The 22,583-nt window shown below is 42.9% G+C and overlaps 1 protein-coding gene across 12 annotated transcripts in view; it reads right to left on the reverse strand.

Annotated features, from left to right (window-relative positions):
* Positions 1-22,583, reverse strand: part of SNCAIP (synuclein alpha interacting protein) — a 165,361-nt gene that overhangs the window by 138,153 nt on the left and 4,625 nt on the right. The window contains exon 1 of one of the 12 annotated variants that reach the window (XM_060415679.1): positions 13,243-13,357. The exons of 10 other annotated variants lie outside the window; for them this stretch is intronic. The gene's annotated coding sequence lies outside the window, so the exon portion shown is untranslated. Of the gene's footprint in view, positions 1-13,242; positions 13,358-22,583 lie in introns of those variants that run through there. One more of the 12 variants, XM_060415684.1, reaches the window with a different exon arrangement.

Below are 22,583 nucleotides of genomic sequence, written 5' to 3' on the forward strand. Positions count from 1 at the left end.
ACAATTGTTCAACTGAAACTTGTCTATAAAACTGCTCTCCCTAACAAATACATTCCACTAAAAATGAATCTGTGGTGATGGAGAAGACTCTCGAAGAGTCCCTTGCACTGCAAGGAGATCCAGCCAGTCCATTCTGAAGGAGATCAACCCTGGGATTTCTTTGGAGGGAATGATGCTGAAGCTGAAACTCCAGTACTTTGGCCACCTCATGTGAAGAGTTGACTCATTGGAAAAGACTCTGATGCTGGGAGGGATTAGGGGCAGGAGGAGAAGGGGACAACAGAGGATGAGATGGCTGGATGGCATCACGGACTCGATGGACATGAGTCTGAGTGAACTCCAGGAGTTGGTGATGGACAGGGAGGCCTGGCGTGCTGCAATTCATGGGGTCACAAAGAGTCAGACATGACTGAGCGACTGAACTGAACTGAACTTAAAAATCAATCTAAAACATTAGGTTTTATTTTTATTTTAAAAACAATTATACAATATCTTGGTTGTCAAGAAAAGAGAGACAGGAAAAACATGCTTGAAAATATGTATTTAAACTGCCTAAAAGTCTTCCTCCTACACTTTTAATTGTGTTAGTTGTTAAAAGTGAAAGCACATTGTCAAATACACTTAAAAGTACATTCTCGCCAAACCTATACTGAGTTAATAATATCTCTGCCAACTTAATAATACTTCCTAAACACTGAACTAAATCCACACCAAGAGGGTCAACATAATTTTTGCCTAAGTGTCCTAAATTGAGAAGAAAAATCCACTAATTACTGGACACTTACCTAAATTCTGTGGCTAATTCATTTGCATAGGGGACAACGAAATAGTTCACATGCTGTTTATTCTAGGACTACCCTAAACTACATGAGTTTAAGCATACTATGTGAGTCTGAGCAAACTCCAGGAGACAGTTAAGGTCAGGGAGGCCTGCAGTTCATGGGGTTGCAAATAGTTAAACACAGTTTACTGAGTGAACAACAGAACTGTAAAACTGCACAATATCTGCATATTTTCTATAAGGAAATTTTTCAATTACAGACTAGAACTTCTAAAAGTAACAATTTGTCTAATATGAACCCAGTTTGAAGATGAGGCTTCATTATTACAATAATTTCTCTAATCCACCCTATATTTTCCTCTTTAAATGCCACTAACTTCTGTCCACTGATATGACCCTGTGTGCCCACTCTTACTCATTACTTCTACCCTGAAATTGCCTCAAGTATGAATCAAGTGTTGACCTTGAACAAAGACCTAACTGCCAACTCACTCGTTTGTACACTGAACACTTAAACAAAGCATCTTAATGTGTCACAGATGTCTGACAGACGAAACAATATAAGGACCAGGAGCATGGGCTTGGATCTGAGGTACCAGCTTCAAATCCCAGCTGGGCCTCTTGTTAGCTGTGTAACTTGAGCAAAGCGCTTTAAAACTTTCTTCACACTTCAATTTCTCCTCCACCTATACAGTGAGATGTTAATCATTCCTAGCTCACTGGGCTATGGTGAAGGTGAGTTAACCCTTGTAAAGCATCTAGGACAGTGCCTGCATATGGTTTGAACTCTACTATTACTGGTTTCTCACTCTATTTTCATTTCCTTGAGTTCTTCTTCTTATCACCTCCTTCAGAGGATGCAGGCCTGTTATAGCATCCTCTCTACTGTCACCTGACTTACCCTCTTAATCCACTGCTCTGTGCTTCCCAAAGCTCAGTTTTCCATATCCACCTGCGCTTCCTAGTGGCCTCCATACCAAAACACAGCTTCCATTTGCCCACTGTTTCTGACTTATTTCCAACTATCTCCAAAAACTGTACTGGTAGCATGATAAAATGTAAAATGCAATTTATGAACATGACTAACCAGCGAGGCACACGAAATGCAGGACTGCTCCTGTCATGCAGTCACACACTGGGATTTTTTAGTGAGTTACCAGCTCAGGCACGTCAAGAACCCGCCTGCCAATGCAGGAGACTCAAGAGACTCAGGCTTGATCCCTAGTCTGGAGGATCCCCTGGAGAAGGAAATGGCAACCCACTCCATTACTCTTGCTTGGGAAATCTCATGGACAGAGGAGCCTGGTAGGCTACAGTCCATGGGGTCACAAAGAGTCAGATACGACTGAGTGCCTGCACACACACATAGTAAACTCAGTTCAGTTCAGTTCAGTTCAGTCGCTCAGTCATGTTCGACTCTTTGCGACCCCATGAATCGCAGCACGCCAGGCCTCCCCGTCCATCACCATCTCCCGGAGTTCACTCAGACTCACCTCCATCGAGTCCGTGATGCCATCCAGCCATCTCATCCTCTGTCGTCCCCTTCTCCTCCTGCCCCTAATCCCTCCCAGCATCAGAGTCTTTTCCAATGAGTCAACTCTTCGCATGAGGTGGCCAAAGTACTGGAGTTTCAGCTTTAGCATCATTCCCTCCAAACAAATCCCAGGGCTGATCTCCTTCAGAATGGACTGGTTGGATCTCCTTGCAGTGCAAGGGACTCTCAAGAGTCTTCTCCAACACCACAGTTCAAACACATCAATTCTTCGGCACTCGGCTTTCTTCATAGTCCAACTCTCACATCCATACATGACCACTGGAAAAACCACAGCCTTGACTAGACAGACCTCTGGCAGAGAGACACCCTAATAGTTTGACTGCTCAAGGGAAATGGGAAACAACTAAAATGTAAGATTTTCAAGTTTCAAATGAAATACAAACTTAAATTTTGAAGAACCCACTGCTTTTCTGTAAATGAGGTATGGTCTCTATCAGCAAAGGGCCTTTACTTCTACTCCATCTAATACCATAAACAACAACATGCACTCTGGCCCACGTTCCCGAAACTCTTCGGGGCTCTGTGAGGTAGAAAGAACTCTATCTTGCTTTTATAATAGCTACTGTGTACTGGCTACGCAAGGCGGGCAGCAGTAAAACCTAGTGGGAGTCAATACACTGCGTAGATGGGACTCGGAAAATACCCAACCAACAAATAGGTTCCGTAATAATGTGACATTTTTATAGTCACATTTTTTAAACCCTAACGGCGCCTGACTGGTACATATTATGGTATTTCAATTTAGTCATTTATCTAAAAATGAGTTTTATCTTGCCTCATAAATAAACAGTGACATTCCAGCAATTTGAAAAGCTCAGCTTCACCTTTTGCTGCAAAGCTCATTTTACAACTGCAGAAACATGCCCTTTTGTGCCATGTTGCTTAATCTTTGATTTATGGCCCTTATCTTTGTGCTAACCTCTTTCTGTAAACTACATGAAGTTTGCACAAGCTCAGCTATTTCATTCTCATTTCTAATCTTAATGGGTTAGTTTCTCCCTAGTGGCCGTGTCTCTCTATCAAACAGGATAAGGAGAAAGTATTCACTCTTTAAGTTCACCAAATATTATTCAGTGTCTCAGTACATTCTCAGTCTGAAATAAGCAATGCATTTCCCTAAAAGCCTTGGCAAGCTCTTCCAGGAAGCCTTTCCTTTCTGCTGCCCTCTGCTCCTCCCTCTCCTTGCTCCAGTGGGCCCCCTACAGGCAATGGCTGCCTCCCCTCCCTCCTTCGCACACTTTACTTCCACTGGACACCCTCAGCTAGCAGGCTGGGAGAGGAAAATGAACATGGCACCTTAGAACTGCTTCTCCTCCAGTTCCATCTTGTCTGCCTTTCAGTGATGATGTCTGGATATTTACAGGGTCACTCCAACTTCTCCCAGAGTCTATCTAAGGCTCTAGGTTAATTAAGGAAACACTGGAGATGTCTTAGATGGAAGTGTACTTGATTTAAAGGAAATCTACACCTTGTTCAAGGTCCAAGATGATGGAATAACAGTAGTTTCTTAAGTCTTCCTTCACCTGTATCCATATGTTATAGACTTGGCAGGTGTACTTCAAAGTTTATGCTCTGGGGTTGCTGCTAATGACTTGTTTCATCACAGATGGATTTTCTTCTCCGTTTTTTCATTACTTATGTTGTTTGGAGGTAGGAAGAAAAGGATTTCAACTCTGCTATTTAAAATAGAAGTCTTTAGAAAATATTTGTGAAAGTATAGGAAGATGCTGATGATATAATACAAGTGAAAGAAATCCAGCATACAAAATAATATATCCAGGATGGCACATAATTATGATGTGATGTCAAATACATGAAGGGGATAACACAACAAAATGTTACATCATTTTCTCAGGGTTGGAGAATGATTTAACATTTTTTTGTTGATATTTCCTTGTATTTCCCAAATTTTGTTTTGAGTTTTTAATGAATAAGCATTACATTATATTCAGTGAACAATGTTTACAAAAATACATCCATATAGCAGCACAATCTTGTCTAGGAGTCTTGACTAAACACAAACTTATATATATATGTACGTTTCTTCTTTCAACAAATATCTACTGAATTTCTGCCAGGCATTATGGTAGGTTTGGGGAATACAGCAGTGAACAAATGAAAGTCTTGCACACAGCAACTTTTATTCAGGTCGGGGAGATGGATGATAAATAAGCAGATAAAGCTAGGTTATGTTAAGTTGGGATAAGTGCTATACCACAAAAAATAACATAAGGTAAGGGTACAGGGAGGCCTGGCGTGCTGTGATTCACGGGGTCGCAAAGAGTCGGACACGACTGAGCGACTGAACTGAACTGGAAGGTACAGAGAATGACAGTGGATTGAGAAGAGCCACCAAATGTTATGTTCTTCCCAGGTGGCACAGGTGGTAAAGAACCCACCTGCCAGTGCCGGTCTCATAAGATGTGGGTTTGATTCTTGGGTAGGGAAGATCCCCTGGAGGAGGGCATGACAACCCACTCCAATATTCTTGCCTGGAGAATCCTATGGACAGAGAAACCTGGTAGGCTAGAGTCCATAGGGTCACAAAGAGTTGGACGTGACTGAAACAACTTAGCTTACATGCACATGCACCAAATGTTTTGTGTCTGCATCAATCAAAGAAACTGAGGAAGACGAAGATAAAAAGCAGACATTTAGAAGAGACTTGTTAAATCAATCCTACAGGTTAATTCTGTGTTCATTATCAGTTAGTCATTAAATCAATATATGTATTTATTTCTGGGCAATTCTCCTTAAGGACACAATATTTTTATCTTGAGATATATATGAATTATATCTTAGGAAACATTTGGAAAGTAGCATATTTCAAGGATTTTTTTTCTATTAAGATGTTTAATTAGCTAAAATAATGAATAGTAAAAGGGACTACTTAATGAACATTCAACACCAATGAACTCGAGAACTCCCACCATAAGGACTTAACTAGGTATCATATTTTAATACCCTGTGTGCCTTAAATGATTACTGATCACTTTCATTGTTCACCTGACCAACTATTTTCAGGAAGTAGGTGGGAAAACTAAATGCACTTAGGCTGTAGCCTAAGTCCCTTGAAGTGTATCTTATGAAACAAAAGTGTCATTTTAAATATGAAACAAGGCAACACCTCACCCATATTAAAACATCTACCAAACATGATGAAAGCCCACCGAAATCCATGAGTTTAAGTGTGAATACAGTCACTGCTCCATTTCCCACCTTTACTAAGCCGTGCGGATCCACACGGAGCTCAGCCTGCACTTCACTGATTGCTTGCTACAGCCCAGCCCGCTCCAGGAGCACATGCCTTCCTTTAGTCACTGAATCATTAAAACACCCCAACAAAGAAAGTACCTCCACTTTGGAGGTATAGTCATTTCTTCCGGGTCCTGTAGCTGGTAAATGACTGAGAGCAAGAACTCAAACCAGGCACTCTGATTCCAGGGTCCTCACTTTTAACCGTTACTTCCATGAGTCAGAGCAAACTCTGGGAGCTGGTGAAGGACAGGGAAGCCTGGTGTGCTGCAGTCCACGGGGTCACAAAGAGTAGGGCAAGACTGGGTGACTGAACAACAACAACCCAACTGACAGTCCTTCGGCTTACAATGACCACTGGAAGCTTCACTTTCTGACCCTGAAAGAATTCTGAATCACATTACATACTTCCACACCTGAGCAATTTTGGACTTAATTTAATAATCGCATGTGTACATTTAACTTTAAATATCTCTTTTAAGAGCCATTACCATTACTCTCTCAGGATATATCTGCTTTTACCTTTGTTTCCTCTCAGGCTGTTGCCTCACAGTTTACTTCTGCACCTAGACGGTTGTTCCTCTCATCCTAAAGAAGTTGTTGCACCAAAGTTATCAGACTTGTAAGTTAAACAAACTAAGTTTCACAGCAGGTTCTCTGTATGGAGCACACGCTGGGTCCTCCATTCTTCCATTCAGTCACCTAGCCAGCCATCCGTTCAATAGCTCTAGGAATCACTATAACATTGGGTTGGCCAGAAAGTTTTGTTTGGGCTTTTCATACTATCTTATGAAGAATTCTTTCCACTTGATTTCTACTGCCTCTACCCTTGTATGTGCATGTGTACGTGTGTGCTAAGTTATTTCAGTCGTGTCCAGCTCTGTGCGACCCCATGGGCTGTAGCCCGCCAGTCTCCTCTGTCCACGGGGATTCTCCAGGCAAGAATTCTGGAATGGGTTGTCAGGCCCTCCTCCAGGGAATCCTCCCGACCCCGGGACTGAACCCCCTTCTCTTACGTCTCCTGCACTGGCAAGCAGGCTCTTGACCACTAGCGCCATCTGGGAAGGCCCTACCCTAGTACAGATATCTTTTAAATTCTCACTTGTTTTGATAAAATACTGTCTTTACTGAACACCCTGTAACAAATCTCTTGCCCAATCTTTACTTTTCTTCCACATTCCTTTTCCAAATCATAGCTTGATTTTGTTTTTTCCCCTTGAAAGAGAATATATGTGAATAAATTAGCACCTTGCTTGGCCTATAGTGAGTGCTTTGTCAACACTATTATTTTGCTGTAATTATGAGCTAGACACAAGTGCTGGGATTATGGCAGGCATGAATGAGACATGGTGCCCGACACTGAGGAGCCTGAAATCTAGTGGAGGAAAATAAACAACCTGTCACCACATACTTGTAGAAAAACCTCACCCTGACCTGGATGGAGGCAGTGGTGCAAAGGAGTGAGCAGACAGGGTAAGCAGTCATGGAACAGGAAAAGGAAAATGCCCAGGAGACTAACAGACTGGAAATTACAGGCGCTCCATTTCATTGAAAAAGTCTGGAGAAGGGTAGGGGCCCCAGGAGGCTGGACAAGCAGGCAGAGCCAAAATCCTATGGATTTGTATGTTATGCTAACATTTTGGATTTTATCCACAGGCAGTGAGGACCTGCTAAAAATTTTACTAGCTGTCATTTATGCAATAATTAGAAATATCAACCTGGTAACCATGAGATAACTGAACAGAAAGGGAGATGGAGCTGGGTTAAGAGGTTGCAGGGGTAACCAAAGAGAAAGATGACAGCAACCTAAATAAAGATACTGGAACTAGGCATGAAAAAGAGACAATAATGTTGAGAGTAACTGAATAAATAGGGAAACATATTGAGATGATGTCAGGAGATACTGGGGGTTTCAGAGAAGAGAGCGTCATGGATGACTACCTTGAAAATTGGGGCCATTATCTAAACTAAGAATCAGAACAGAGTCAAGGTCTTGAGGGAAGGGTGATGGGTTTACTGTGGGAGTGGAGATTTTGCTACAGCCGATTAAACATCAAAATGTAGGTAAGCAGAGGACAAAGGGGATCTGTAGCTCAGGGCCAGATAAAAATTTGGAAGTCACCAACACAGATGATAGTATGAACCCCAAGCATAGATGACACAAGAGTCTGTGTAGGGTCATTTATTAATATCACTCATCGAAAAAGATAGAAAGGCTCCCTTCTTACATACTGCGAAACAGATAAAGATTTGGCTCCATCTAACAGAAGCAGAAGATATTAAGAAGAGGTGGCAAGAATACACAGAACTATATACAAAAGATCTTCACAACCCAGATAATCATGACGGTGTGATCACTCACCTAGAGCCAGACATCCTGGAATGTGAAGTCAAGTGGGTCTTAGAAAGCATTACTATGAACAAAGCTAGTGGAGGTGATGGAATTCCAGTGGAGCTATTTCAAATCCTGAAAGATGATGCTGTGAAAGTGCTGCACTCAATACGCCAGCAAATTTGGAAAACTCAGCAGTGGACACAGGACTGGAAAAGGTCAATTTTCATTCCAATCCCAAAGAAAGGCAATGCCAAAGAATGCTCAAACTACCACACAATTGCACTCATCTCACATGCTAGTAAAGTAATGCTCAAAATTCTCCAAGCCAGGCTTCAGCAATACGTGAACTGTGAACTTCCAGATGTTCAAGCTGGTTTTAGAAAAGACAGAGGAACAAGAGATCAAATGGCCAACATCCGCTGGATCATGGAAAAAGCAAGAGAGTTCCAGAAAAACATCTATTTCTGCTTTATTGACTATGCCAAAGCCTTTGACTGTGTGGATCACAATAAACTGTGGAAAATTCTGAAAGAGATGGGAATACAGACCACCTGACCTGCCTCTTGAGATGCAGGTCAGGAATCAACAGTTAGGACTGGACATGGAACAACAGAATGGGTCCAAATAGGAAAAGGAGTACATCAAGGCTGTATATTGTCACCCTGCTTATTTAACTTCTATGCAGAGTACATCATGAGAAACGCTGGACTGGAAGAAGCACAAGCTGGAATCAAGATTGCTGGGAAAAATATCAATAACCTCAGATATTTGGATGACACCACCCTTATGGCAGAAAGTGAAGAGGAACTAAAAGCCTCTTGATGAAAGTGAAAGAGGAGAGTAAAAAAGTTGGCTTAAAGCTCAACATTCAGAAAACGAAGATCATGGCATCTGGCCCCATCACTTCATGGGAAATAAATGGGGAAACAGTGGAAACAGTGTCAGACTTTATTTTTTGGGCTCCAAAATCACTGAGGAAGGTGACTGCAGCCATGAAATTAAAAGACGCTTACTCCTTGGAAGGAAAGTTATGACCAACCTAGACAGTATATTCAAAAGCAGAGACATTACTTTGCCAACAAAGGTCCTTCTAGTCAAGGCTATGGTTTTTCCAGTGGTCATGTATGGATGTGAGAGTTGGACTGTGAAGAAGGCAGAGTGCCGAAGAATTGATGCTTTTGAACTGTGGGGTTGGAGAAGACTCTTGAGAGTCCCTTGGACTGCAAGGAGATCCAACCAGTCCATTCTGAAGGAGATCAGCCCTGGGATTTCTTTTGGAAGGAATGATGCTGAAGCTGAAACTCCAGTACTTTGGCCACCTCATGTGAAGAGTTGCCTCACTGGAAGAGACTCTGATGCTGGGAGGGATTGGGGGCAGGAGGAGAAGGGTACGATAGAGGATGAGATGGCTGGATGGCATCACGGACTCGATGGACGTGAGTCTGAGTGAAGTCCGGGAGTTGATGATGGACAGGGAGGCCTGGCGTGCTGAGATTCATGGGGTCACAAAGAGTCGGACACGACTGAGCGACTGAACTGAACTGAACTAAACGTTATCACCTGCCTTACAATTTCTCAAGTCTGTTAGATCCTAACACTCTCCCTGAAGTTTTCTGCCTGGTGATCTCCCGCTTGGCCTTAAACTCTTAAACCAAATGTCAATTTTCCTGAGAAACCTTGATAATCTGACCACCTTCCTCCAGATTCTAGGTGGACTTCATTACTCCCGACCCCTTCCTACTACAGCACTCAGCCTACGCCTCTACTATTGATAGCCAATTATGTTCTCCACTAGATAGAAAGTTCAGAGAAGAAATGACTGCCTCTACACAGCAAAGGGTATTAAAGCATGTTTACCAAATGATTGCATAAAGCAGCATGTCCTTCATCTGCAAACACCATCCATTACTCAACTTAAAAAACCTATGCCTACATCTGTTTGGCAAGCAGCCATGGAAGGTTCTTGAGTATAGTGTGATATTTTTAGGATCACTTAGTATGATCTACTAAGAACTTTATTTTATTCCCACACTGCTGGTATGTATGCCGACACATCTGATGTGCTGAAAACAGTGTTATCATTTAGAGTAATAACTACGATGAATGTACTACTAGTTCCTCTTGGTGACTATGCCACTGTATTTCACTCAATATGAAAAAAGAAAATAAGAAGAGAGAAAATCTAAACAGAAGTAGATGGGTGGAAGGAAGCAATGGGAGGCTTTATGAGGGTCAAGTGGGAGATTGCTATGGCACTTGGATATGATGTCTCCTCCAGAAAGGACAACTTAAGACAATAAATAAACATATAATTAAGAAAGTTTCCATTGGTTTTAAGTGCCCAATATATAAAAGGCATATTCATTATAAAGAAAGACAACATCAATCTTACCTGGATGTTCTTTTGAAGAAAATGTTAAAGAATAAAAAGAGATCCAAATGTTCAAACAACAATCCTTCCTTCTAGAAGCATTAGCCTCTCTGGAAACAAGATATCTGTTTTTGCCACTTAGCTCCTTGAATGGAAGGGACAATCTATAAATCCTCATTTGGACTGACTTCAAAAGGCCTTTCAGATTGCTATCCCTCCCTTGACTCTACCTAACTGTAAAAAAAAAAAACAAACAGAGAGAGACATTTCTGAAGCCCACTTTCTTTCTAATTTCTTAGTGAATACGTGTACAATTTTTCCAAGATATATTGAAAGATGCATCCACATGTTCTGAAATTTCAACAACTATGACAAATTCATTATCAAATGGAAAGACATTGTAGGATGTTTAGTTTTTCAAACTGATCACTGCTCCTTCAGGGAATTCATTAGTTTTCATTCTTGCCAAACAGTTTAATGAGTGTACTATAAGTTAAAGATGAGATGGCTCCAATTATCACAGAGTGGCCTGTTTTATATGACTTAAGAACGAGAACTCTTCGATGGTAGTAAGAAAAGTGCATGTTTGCAGAAAATCTACTATACAAGCACCATAATGCTGGTCTTTTATTCAGCTGTGAGTATAAATAAATAGATCTACCCTCTAGAGTCTGTAAGAAATTCAGTGCTAACGATCATATATCTTCATACCACCAAGAGGGTATAAATGTGAAAATGCTGAGCCCTAGCTCTTACAGTAATTAAGGTGAAGATGCTGAGGTGTCCATGACTCAACACAATTTTACTATTTAGCGGTCACAAATAGAATGTATTATATTTGGCATATCCATTCACTCCAAGTAGGTTATGTTTTAAGTTAGTAAATACTTTGAAATCGTAACTTTCTTTTCCAGACATTATTGCGACTCTGTACCCTGTACAGAAAAACAAGGACAAAAATCTTCAATTCACTTCTTCAGTTCTAGAATGGAAGCACTGAGTGCCTTAGCTCTTGACTTCTCTGTTTCACTTTTTCCGCTTTTAACATCTGCAACATGGTAGTTATTTTCTTCTCGTCTTTTAAAAACCTGAAAACATCGTAATCACAATGAATATGACAAACCCAATATTTTGTAACAGACAACAACTGCTGATGATAATCATATTTAACCTTGTTGAATACTATTATGAGTTGGTCATTGTTTTAAATTCTGCCTAAACCACGTCATTCTTACAATGACCTCTGAAACATTTGTGCCAGGTTCCCATGAGGAAACGAGTGGCACAATCAAATGCAATTTGTGGGTATTTTAATAAAGAGACCATTTGCAAAGGTGTGGGCTGGGTTTGAAGAAACTACAAGAGATGGTGCAGTACCCTAAGCTAATAAGACTAAAGGGGAGCAGTTATCGGTATGAAATAGCTGCAGGAGGGCATAGTTCCCATAATTCAGAAAGTAGCCTTAGGGAGATGCTCAAGTGCCAGGAGCTCATCTCCTGCTGATGCCTCTCACTGACCAAACCCAATCAGAAAGCAGGAAACAAGCCTGCTGATTCAGTCCAACTATCTCAGCACACAGAGTAGGCTGAGAACGGAATAGAGTGGATTAGAATCCATTTGATACCATTCATCCCAAACTTACTTTGAGTAAGTGAAATAATCAGTAGGTATCTGGTAGTGAAAGATAAAATCATATCAAAATATCCAGAGGTTCAGTAAGCTGCCCCAGATCACCCACACACAGTAAGAGACTAAGCCAGCCCGTGCTCCGAGACTCATAACCAGCGTAGCAGTCTGCCTTCATGCACCGTCTCCGACCCACACCATTTATAAGCACACTGTTGGGTGTTTCAGGTGACAGCGAGAATAACAAAAAATAATCAACACCCTCTAGAAGCTTGTAACCTGTGTGCCAGTTTTGTTCTCTCACCTTTCCATCTTACTACTATCAAATTTCCAAATTCCCTTCTAGCATCAACAGTTCCATAAAAGCAGGTCTTAAGACTTACAGTTCCTTCCCTATTCCAACTAGTGGCTGAGCAGTGAGACCTTCCATCACAGAGTATTTTGCCCAAGTGTTTGACAGTATCCTGCTTTGGAGAGATGCTCTGAACATAAATTACACAGCTTACACGATGATATCTTTTGAGAAGTCAAGCGTTTATAACCTCTATTCACTGCACTGAAGTAAACCTTCAGTCTTATAATTGATACGTTTACTTGCAAGACATGCTGAAGGACTCACTTATCCAGCCAGCATGTATTAATCATAAGAATCAACCTAAAACTGTGCTAGGTACTTGCAAAGACTGAGAAACATTTTTACCAAAATCAACAAGAGGTTTTCTAACAGAAATGAGCCCTTAATTATCCAGAGGGAAATTTAAAGTGTGGTCCCTTGGACTGCAAGGTGATCCAATCTGTCCATTCTAAAGGAGATCAGACCTGGGTGTTCTTTGGAAGGAATGATGTTAAAGCTGAAACTCTAGTACTCTGGCCACCTCATGTGAAGAGTTGACTCATTGGAAAAGACTCTGATGCTGGGAGGGATAGGGGCAGGAGGAGAAGGGGATGACGGAGGATGAGATGGCTGGATGGCATCACTGATTCGATGGACGTGAGTCTGAGTGAACTCCAGGAGTTTCTGATGGACAGGGAGGCCTGGCGTGCTGCAATTCATGGGGTCGCAAAGCGTCGGACACAACTGAGCGACTGAACTGAACTGAATCCCCAAGAGTGGGGCTTCTCAGGTGGCAAAGAATCCGCCTGCAATGCAGGAAACACGGGTTTGATCCCTGGATCGGGAAGGTCCCCTGGAGGAGGAAATGGCAACCAGTATTCTTGCCTGGAGAATTCCATGGACAGAGGAGCCTGACAGGCTATAGTACGGGGTCACAAAGAATTGGACACAACTGAAGTGACTACGTATGCATGCACGCACTCACCAAGAGAGGTCATGAGCACATATGCTGGGTGCAGTCAGGATCCTGTCCCTCAGCAGTACCCTTCTCAAAAGACATAATCTCCCCAGATTCTTCTGAGTTTAGATTTAGGACAAAATCCTGTAATAAGCACAAGCCAATCAAAAGCTGTTCCTCAACACAAACAAGGGTTCTGCTATTTTCCATCTTTTAGGAAGGGCCTCTGCTTTGAAACATCAGCCCTGTGTACAAGGGCCTGACTCCAACAGATCAAACAGAAATTTGTCCCTGTGGGTTTTTTCTTAGTTCTGCTTTTGAGCTTGGGGAGGCCATTCTTTCATGCCTGATCTTGACTGAAATAGCACATAGAAATCTTTCGTCTTTTTCAGGAACAAGGCAAATGAACTGGCATCGCTACCCCCTTTCATGCTGTGCAAGCATTAGCTTTGCATTTTTAAAAACTATTGTACAATGTGTCATGCGGTGAGGTTTGCCAAAGAGAGGGAAAGGGAAAAAGGAATAGCAGAGTTGATTTCCTGCATGCAAGTTTTAATGATTTTGGAAAACCATCAACTTGGATTAAATGCTGATTCTAATTTGACAGCTTCCCACTAATGGCGAAAATGCAAAGCCATCAATTAGCTTCGTGATAATTCTACATTAAAGAACAATCTATTTCCTCGGTAATTCTAATGAATGGACAAATTCATTTCATTAAAAACTCAAATACTTGATGAAGCTTATTTTGTCCAAGAGCTCTAGGTAAGATCTTTCAAACACTCTTTCAAACATCCTCGAAATGTTTGCTTTAGTGCACATACCTGGGCTTTCTGTGGCCAACAAAAGCTGCAAGACCTGTGCCGCATGAAATGCATTCACATACATTATGAGACAGAAACAAAGAAGAACTAACTGACCAAGTCCCTTAGTAGGAAAAGCTTATGTCCCTCTTACCAAGTCAATCTGTAGCTTGTGAAGAGCTGTTATTTCCTAGCAACAAGAGTAAACACTGTGCTACATTCAGGGCCCAAGATTTGTAACCACGTTAATCTGCGAGTACTCAACTTAATTAAAGATTAGACTTTTAAATTGTATTTTTAGTGCACAACAGTACTGTTAAATTATGATGATCAGCGGCTAAGTGTGCTTATGTCTGCAGAACTCGGGGAGTAAAAATGAATCATTTATTTCCATCTTGATATGACTGCCCTTCTCGGAGGCGCTTTTCTCCGAGTTCACGGGCCTTGGAGTTCATTGGAACTGTATGGCTAAAACACAGCTTGGAGACCTCATTTATGAAAATTCCTTTAAACCTTTCACCACTTTGACAAATCCAGTCCAAGTTCACCGAGCCAATTCAAAAGTAGCTCTCGGTCTTTTATAGGTTTTCAATTACACCAACACAGCAACACCAGAGCCGTCATGTGGGATGAAGGACACTGCAGATACGGAGAGCCACGGGTTCTTCTCAAGAGAGGCAAACGAAAGCAGCTTTCCCAAAACTCGAGCCAACAGATGAAAAGCTTTGTCTGTCCTGAACCATCCTCGACTTATTAAAAAGACATCATCAAATTACTTAAACATGGTTAGTGTTTGGTTATCTACAATAGGATGTATGCTATGATGTTTCTAGTTCTTTAGAATTTACTCTGCAAAAATATTGGCAGCTACTCTGCCCTCCAACTGTTCCAAATACAATTTTTTTTTGAGAAATTGTTCAAAACATTCTCTAGACTTCATTCATCCTCCTCCTACATAGTGTGTGACAGCAGGATTTACTTCTCCCTGTATGCACTCTGAGAAACAAAACCTGCCAGCAGGTCAATGAGCTTTCCAGGTTGAAAATGGGAATCAACTGGAAGACAGAGGTTAGGCCTGATTCCACTTTCTATTTCAATGCTCCCTCTTTTCTGAGACATGAGGTCCTTACGCTTATATGACTTAATAGATCAAACACAGATATTTTCTCCCATTTTCAAACATTTGACTTTATGTGAATATGTGGTTTGTATGGTATTGTGGCAGCACCAACCTTTGAGACTTGGTAGAATGAATTATTTTACACAGCATTTTTCATTAGGGTAAAGTAGACAGGCAAGCACATGAACGTTAGTTGGTTAGGGGCACGTGCAAAATTTAAATACTGTACGTGCAAAGGCAAACTAACTCCGGCTATAAATCCCCCATTCTCTCAGAGGGTGTGGTCATGACTCTCAAACCACTGGAAGCACAGAGAAAGCTCATCATCACGACTGCAACAGCTCCCTGATGCTCCCTGATCCCCTCTCTGTGGATTTAATATTCTAGATGTCAGTTGGCCTTCTTTGCAATCTCAGTAGGAGGCTTGTCCAGTGGATGAGGTTAGTTTTGGTATTCGGCCTGTCCTGCTTTTTTCCCCTTCTGTTAAATAAGACCAGTGTGATTTAACATGCTAGACTGCAATAAGTTCCCCTGGGATTCAATACTAGAGGAGGCGTAGCTTACAGCACAATTCTAGGCTATAGTGTTCCTTCTGACTGTCCATTCAGTCTGACTCCAGTGTGGTTCTGTGGCACCAGAAAGAACCAGGAATTGAAAGGCAGGAGCCAGGGCTGGGAGGTGAGCCTCATATACCAGTCTCTTCAGTTCCTGAGATTACATACAACCTCCCCCTCCTTCAATGCATTCAATGTCACAAATGCCAACTGTGGGCTCTGAGACACTGCACTCTACACCAGGGACAGAGAGATGACCGACACGTTGCCTATACTCTCAAGGGCCCAGGTTCAAGAGTGCAGGCGATCGAGTACAACACCTCTTATGGGGTGACAGAGGGGACGCAAGCTAAGTGCTCAGGGGACAGAGGTGGTGGTGGGGGCTGAGTCTGCCCTTGGGGCTCCCAAGGCAGACGTCAGAGCCAAAGCCTGCAGGCTGCAGTGGGAGCCACCAGCCACATGCGGCAAGTGAGCATGGCAAACGTGGCTGGTCTGAGTTAAGAATAAAGTATGCCCAGTTATACTCAATATCTTGTAATAACCTATAATAGAAGACAATGTAAATATATATACATATATACATGTATAACTGAATTACTTCATGATATACCTGAAAATAACATAGCATTGTAAATCAACTCTATTTCAATAAGAATTAACATTTTTAAAATAAAATCCATCCAAATTTCAAAGAGTTTGGGAATGCAAAGAATCTGATTAATGATATTTAAAAATATCAGTTACATGGGGAGATGCTAATATTCTGGATATACTAGGTTAAGTAAAACATTGCATGTGTGCTCTGTGTACGTTCTCAATAGCTTTAGTCATGTCCAACTCTTTGCAACCCTATGGACTATGTAGCCCTCCATGCTCCTCTGTCCATGGGACTTTCCAGGCAAGAGTACCGGAGTGGGCTGCCATTTCCTCCTCCAAGGGATCTTTCTGACCCAGGGATCGAACCTGAGTCTCCTGCATCTCCTGCACTGGCAGGTGGATTCTTTCCCACTGAGCCACCAGGGAAGCCCAGGTAAAACAATATTAATTTCACCTGTTTCCTTTTACTTTTCTCACCATGTCTACTGGAAAATCTGAAATGAACCATGGATTCTATTACTTGCAGCAGGCAGTTCTGGTCACCAGAGGATGCTTGGGGAGAAAACCCAGGAGGCTGTCTTGGGGTGTTGTGGACGATAGGGGAGAAGGAGCCACAGAATGAGAGAAGGGAAAACACGGGATCTCACGAGGGGCTGCAAAGAGGAGAAGAGGCTGATGGTGTGTGTGCTCCCTGAAGAGCACTTATCATCGGATTCATCTGCAGCAGACACACCATTACATGAAGGCCAAAACAAGGACAACAGTCACATCATCAATAAATGAGAAGCAGGCTCTGGTTCCCAGGGAGCCATGTTCTACTGGGACCAGACTGACCAGTCAGCCTGTCTTCGTTCCATCTGCGGCTTGTCGTCTGGTCCCTCTGCCTTCTCACCTGCAGAGGGGGCCTGAGAGGAAACCACTTTGCTTATGTGTCCCCCTTTCCAGCCTCATCTGCTCCAGTGTTACAGGAGGCTCCCGTGGCAGAAGCAGCCACTAGACCAACTTTGTCAACAGAGAGGCTGAGGGCCGTCAGGACTGACAGAGGCTGGGAGTCTCCCTAGCGGGGTTTCATGCCTCATACAGTAAGAGGAACGGGCGCGGAGGCTGCAGGAAGGAGCAGTGATGCAGATCGGGGTTCAGCGTTTAATTCCACACTCACCACTTGGCAGCTGGGTGAACAATATGTTCCTTCTCTGAACTTCACTTAGGACAGCTTAAAACAGGGCTCATCATGCACGTCTTTGGGGCTGGTTGGCTATGATGTTCTTTTCAGAAAGGACTGGCACATGGTGAGCATGATAAATGGTTGCATGTGAGTACATGGTAAACACTCAACAATGGCTATTACCGTTCTTCCAGATTACAGCTTTTAAGCAGGTTTTTAACCTGGAGTATATGGAGCCGGGGGAAATCCACAGATGGAAACTCTTGAAATCAGATACACAGTGTGTGTGTGTGTGTGTGTGTGTGTGTGTGTGTGTGTGTGTGTGTGTGTGTGTGTGTGTGTGTGTGTGTGTGTGTGTGTGTGTGTGTGTGTGTGTGTGTGTGTGTGTGTGTGTGTGTGTGTGTGTGTGTGTGTGTGTGTGTGTGTGTGTGTGTGTGTGTGTGTGTGTGTGTGTGTGTGTGTGTGTGTGTGTGTACATCTTTTTTCTCTAAGGAAAGAATCTATTGCTTTCATCATACCCTCAAAAGGCTCTCAGACTCAAAACAGGTTAAGAAACATTCTATGGCTTCCAAAATCTTTAGCTCCTTTTGTGTACCCTTAGTATATGTTTCAGTGTGGTTCTCAGAATGAAGCCTCTTCGGTGTCTGTTCAAGAGACCTACGCATTACACACAACAGGACAACCTCTGTAAGAGGCTTCTATTGTCTGGCCGCAGCAGAAGCACAAGAACATGATGGGAATTTCTAAGGTAGAAATTCATCTTGATTTCAACTACCTACAGAACTGGTGTCCTTACCTCTTTAAATGCATCTCTTCCCATGGTGTTTCTGACATAACGGATGGCCAAGGGAGGCAGCTGGAATGTTTTACTCTTAGGAAGTGGTCACTTCATTTTAGAAAAACAACGAAAGCATCATAACAGATGACTCAGAAGAGCCCAGTCAGAGATGGGGTCTACTCCTCAATGGCCCAGCTGAGGGTCTGGCAGCTCTTCAGTCCCCAGGAAGGGAGAGCTTAGTGGCAAGCAAGCTGCTTCAACTCTTTACATGTTAGTCTTCTCAGATGGAGAGAGAGGATGATAACTTAATACCTCCTTCCTAGAGCCTCTGTGAGGATTCACTAAGAATAAATGGAATGCCTCTGAGCTGGTAAGTACCCAACACAGAGTGAGCACCACAGATATTAATCAATAGATAGCCTCTTTATGGTAGGAAGAAAAATTATTCCTCATCTGATCTCTGAGCCATAGATTCTAGCCTTGATATTCACTTTGGGCCACCTGCATTTTCCCAGCTCTTTTCTAAGGTAGCTTTTAGTGACCAAGTAGGAAACAAGCAGTTGGGAGAACTGATGGAAAAGTGTTTGAGCAGCATTTTCAAAAGTAACCTGTCTTCATATCCAATGATCCGAGAAGCAAATGTGAGAATCAAGTTAAAGGAAACAGAATCAAGTTAAGGTGATCTAAAAAAAAAATCACCTTAAAAACCTGAAGGTTAACAACTCAGTACACATATCTCATTCATTCATTTAAAAAAATATCCCTATGAGAGGCACTGTTACTAAGCACAGGAATATACAAAGACGATGAAGGGCGATGCCTTGCTCGAGACATTCAGAGCAATGGCACAGACAGAAAGTATACCCAATGCTGTCCCACAGGGTCAAGTCCAAGGCAGGGCAAAGGTTTCTCGAAAGAGTAACACTTGAGTTGTGTCAGGAAGGAGGAACAGCTTTTCACTAGGTCAAGAAAGGAGAAACAATACTCCACAGAGACCACAACAGACACAAAAGCATGAAAATGAGAGAGAAAATGGACACTCGGTGACCTTGAGTGCTAGAGAGGTCATCACAGCATGGGGAGTACGTGGGCAGCTAGAAGTCACTGCGCACCCTCCTCCCACCCATCCGCTGTGTTCAACAGGAGGCAGGGCACACATCGTGGGGAACCCCAGAATTCATGGTCAAGAGCTTGGGCTTCTTCCCCAGAGCTATGAAATTGCAAATGGTTCTTTCTTTAAAACATTGAGATACATCTGACATATAACATCACAGTAGTTTCAGGCGTGCAATATAATGATTCGATATTTGCATATATCATGAAATGATAATCCCAAGAAATCTAATACTATGCAATACAGTATTATTAACTATAGTCACCAGGCTGTATATTATAGCCCCATGACTTTTATTTTACCGCTGGAAGTTTGTACTATTTGGCCATGGACATGTGGTTCAATTTTAACTCTTTGCTCTTTAGAAAGAACTCTCAGGTAGTGGTGAGGAGAACGGCTTGGTGGGGAGAGACTGGGAGCAGCATTTGAGGGGTGACTTGGGAGGAGTGAAGGAGTAAAAAGCAGTGAGGATCTAAACCAGGGGTTCCCAGCCTCCAGGATTTAACACTTGATGATCTGAGGTGGAGCTGATGTAATAACAATAGAAATAAAGCACACAATAATTGCTATGTGCTTGAATCATCCTGAAACCAACCCCCCACCCCACCCCACCCTGACCCTAGTCCTTGGAAAAACTGGTCCCTGGTGCCAAAAACGTAGGGGATCGCTGATCTAAACCGACAAAGGGAAAAAGAATAAGATTGAGAGATGGATCTGGAGGCCCTGGTGATTGGTTAGGTGGAAGTGGAAAGGAAGATGGAAAGACCAGGGCCATCCCCAGGTTTACGGCTTGGTGGCTTAGCAAGATATACTATGTCCTCCAGGGAAAACAGATGGAACAGTAGGTATCTTCTGCTTACACAGCCTCCACTCTCTTCTTTTCAGTATTTTCTCTTTAAAACCCACCCATTTCCTGCTCTCAGGTCACGGGGTTTAGGAGGACTTCACTGACCACCCTCCCCCCATAAACCTCCCCACCCTCCCATACACCTTCCCTGGCACCCAGCTACCCCTCACATAGACTCCCTCCTGCTCCTGAAGGCTCCAGGACAGGACTGGGCCCATCATCAGGGCTGAGCCAAGGAACATATTCCCAGTCTCTGGCCAAAAAAACTGGTTCGGGCACGAGCATATGATCAAAGTGGTCTAATTAGAGTTAATCCTGAATTACTCTCTTTTCCCACAGGGATTAAGTCTAAAGCTGCTGATGAACATTTTACCACCATGAGGAAGACAGAAAATCAGAACTTGGTCCTCCCTGAACTTTTCCAACACAGGAGCCAAGATATGTCCCTTCCTTCCTACTTGAATACTGGGTTTCTGTGACTTGCTGCCAAGAGTCCTGACAGATACAAAAAGTAAAGACAATTGTGTTTCAAAAAACCCCAGGGTCTATTTTTGTAACTGGGATTATAAAAACCTGTATTTCTGTGACACAAATACCTTAAAACATTTCAATCTACAAAAGGCATTTAGGGGACTTGATAGCCAATTCTGCGAATAATGAAAATCCCAGAGAAGGAAATGGCAACCCATTCTGGTATTCTTGCCTGGGAAATCCCATGGACAGAGGAGCCTGGTGGGCTACAGTCCATGGAGTGGCAAAGAGTCAGGCATGACTGAGCAACTAAACCACCACCATCAGTACCTTACAACATTTCAATCTACAAAAGGTATTTAGGGACTTTATAGCCAATTCTTCTGTGAATAATGAAAATCCAGACCAGACTGCTTTAGAAAATGTTACTGTGGCAGATAATGGCACATTCACTCACTAAACTAACGTTTATGGAATGTCTTCTGGGATATAAAAAAGTGTGGGCTTGGGTTTGAGCTGGTCCATCCCAGGCCCTTCCATAAAGCACAGCTGTGTGTGCCCCTGAGCCGAATTCTGGGATATGAGTGAGGCCAGATGTTTCAGGCCAGCCTGACAGCTGCACTCTATGGTAGGGAGGCCACCTGAATTTCAGACAGGCCACCTATAAAACAAGGCTGGCGAAGCAGCACCTCCACTGAACCCTCAGGTGAAAGACAGAAAAGAACGTTTTTTGCACTCCTCTCCCCTCTAATAAAACGTCCACTGACGTTTACAGAGGAGCCTACACGGTGCTGGCTCTCTCCTGCCACTAGCATGGGTGTTAACTGTCACAAATACACTGGCATCTCTATGTAAATATGCCTAAAGTGTCACCTCCTACCCTGCCCACTTCCCAGTAGCTGCTGCTGCTGCTAAGTCGCTTCAGTCGTGTCCGACTCTGTGTGACCCCATAACGGCAGCCCACCAGGCTCCTCTGTCCCTGGGATTCTCCAGGCAAGAATACTGGAGCGGGTTGCCATTTCCTTCTCCAATGCCTGCATGCATGCTAAGTCGCTTCAGTCATGTTCGATTCTGTGCGACCCTATGGACAGCAGCTCACCAGGTTCCTCTGTCCACGGGATTCTTAGGCAAGAATTACTGGAGTGGGTTGCCATTTCCTTCTCCTCCCAGTAGCCAGGCCCAAAGAAATCATCAAGTGTTCATCTCTGGCAGGGATTTGTTGGTTCTGCTGCCCTGTGTCCATTCTCAATTCTGAGAATGAGTAGTGCTCCCAAGTCCTTTGAGGAAGCACCCACCTACTCCCCCATTGTGTGCTATCTGAGCAGGGCTGTCAATGAACGCTCTGGCTCAGCAGTGTGCCTGCCACTCAAACTAGGCCAAAGGAGTTCTTCCTGCTTTGCTAAGTACAAGGGCAGAGCCTTCCAAGGGCCAACAGCCAGCTGTGTGCCTCAGGAAGAAGACCTTCAGTTTCTACTCCCCAGCTCCCCAAAGGAGTTCTGTTTCTATCCTGAGAGTGGTTCTGACTTCCCTTTGACTCTCAGGATATCCTCCAGGTTGCATTTGTTTTCTGTTGCTTTACAACTAGAGAAACATAACTGTATACAATCCACTGTGATTTAAACACTAAGCAATTGTAACATTCATAGTATACTCTGCAGCTTATAAAGCATTCTCACGTTCATTTATCTCTTTTAATCAATCTTCCTGGCACCGAATTTTTCACCTCCCCCCAAATAAATCACTTATTGATTTCTCTATTTCTCACAACAGCACAATCATTCTTTCAGTCACTTAAGCTTTTTAAAATCTCATAATGATTCTGACTCTAGGCTTTCACTAACCTTGTATAATCAGTCACCTAATCCAAAATACGGGATCTCCCAGATCAATCCCTGCTTCCCAGGTGGCACTAGTGGTAT

The sequence above is a fragment of the Ovis aries genome, chromosome 5 (assembly GCF_016772045.2).
Source record: "Ovis aries strain OAR_USU_Benz2616 breed Rambouillet chromosome 5, ARS-UI_Ramb_v3.0, whole genome shotgun sequence".
In the NCBI taxonomy this organism is placed as follows: domain Eukaryota; kingdom Metazoa; phylum Chordata; class Mammalia; order Artiodactyla; family Bovidae; genus Ovis; species Ovis aries.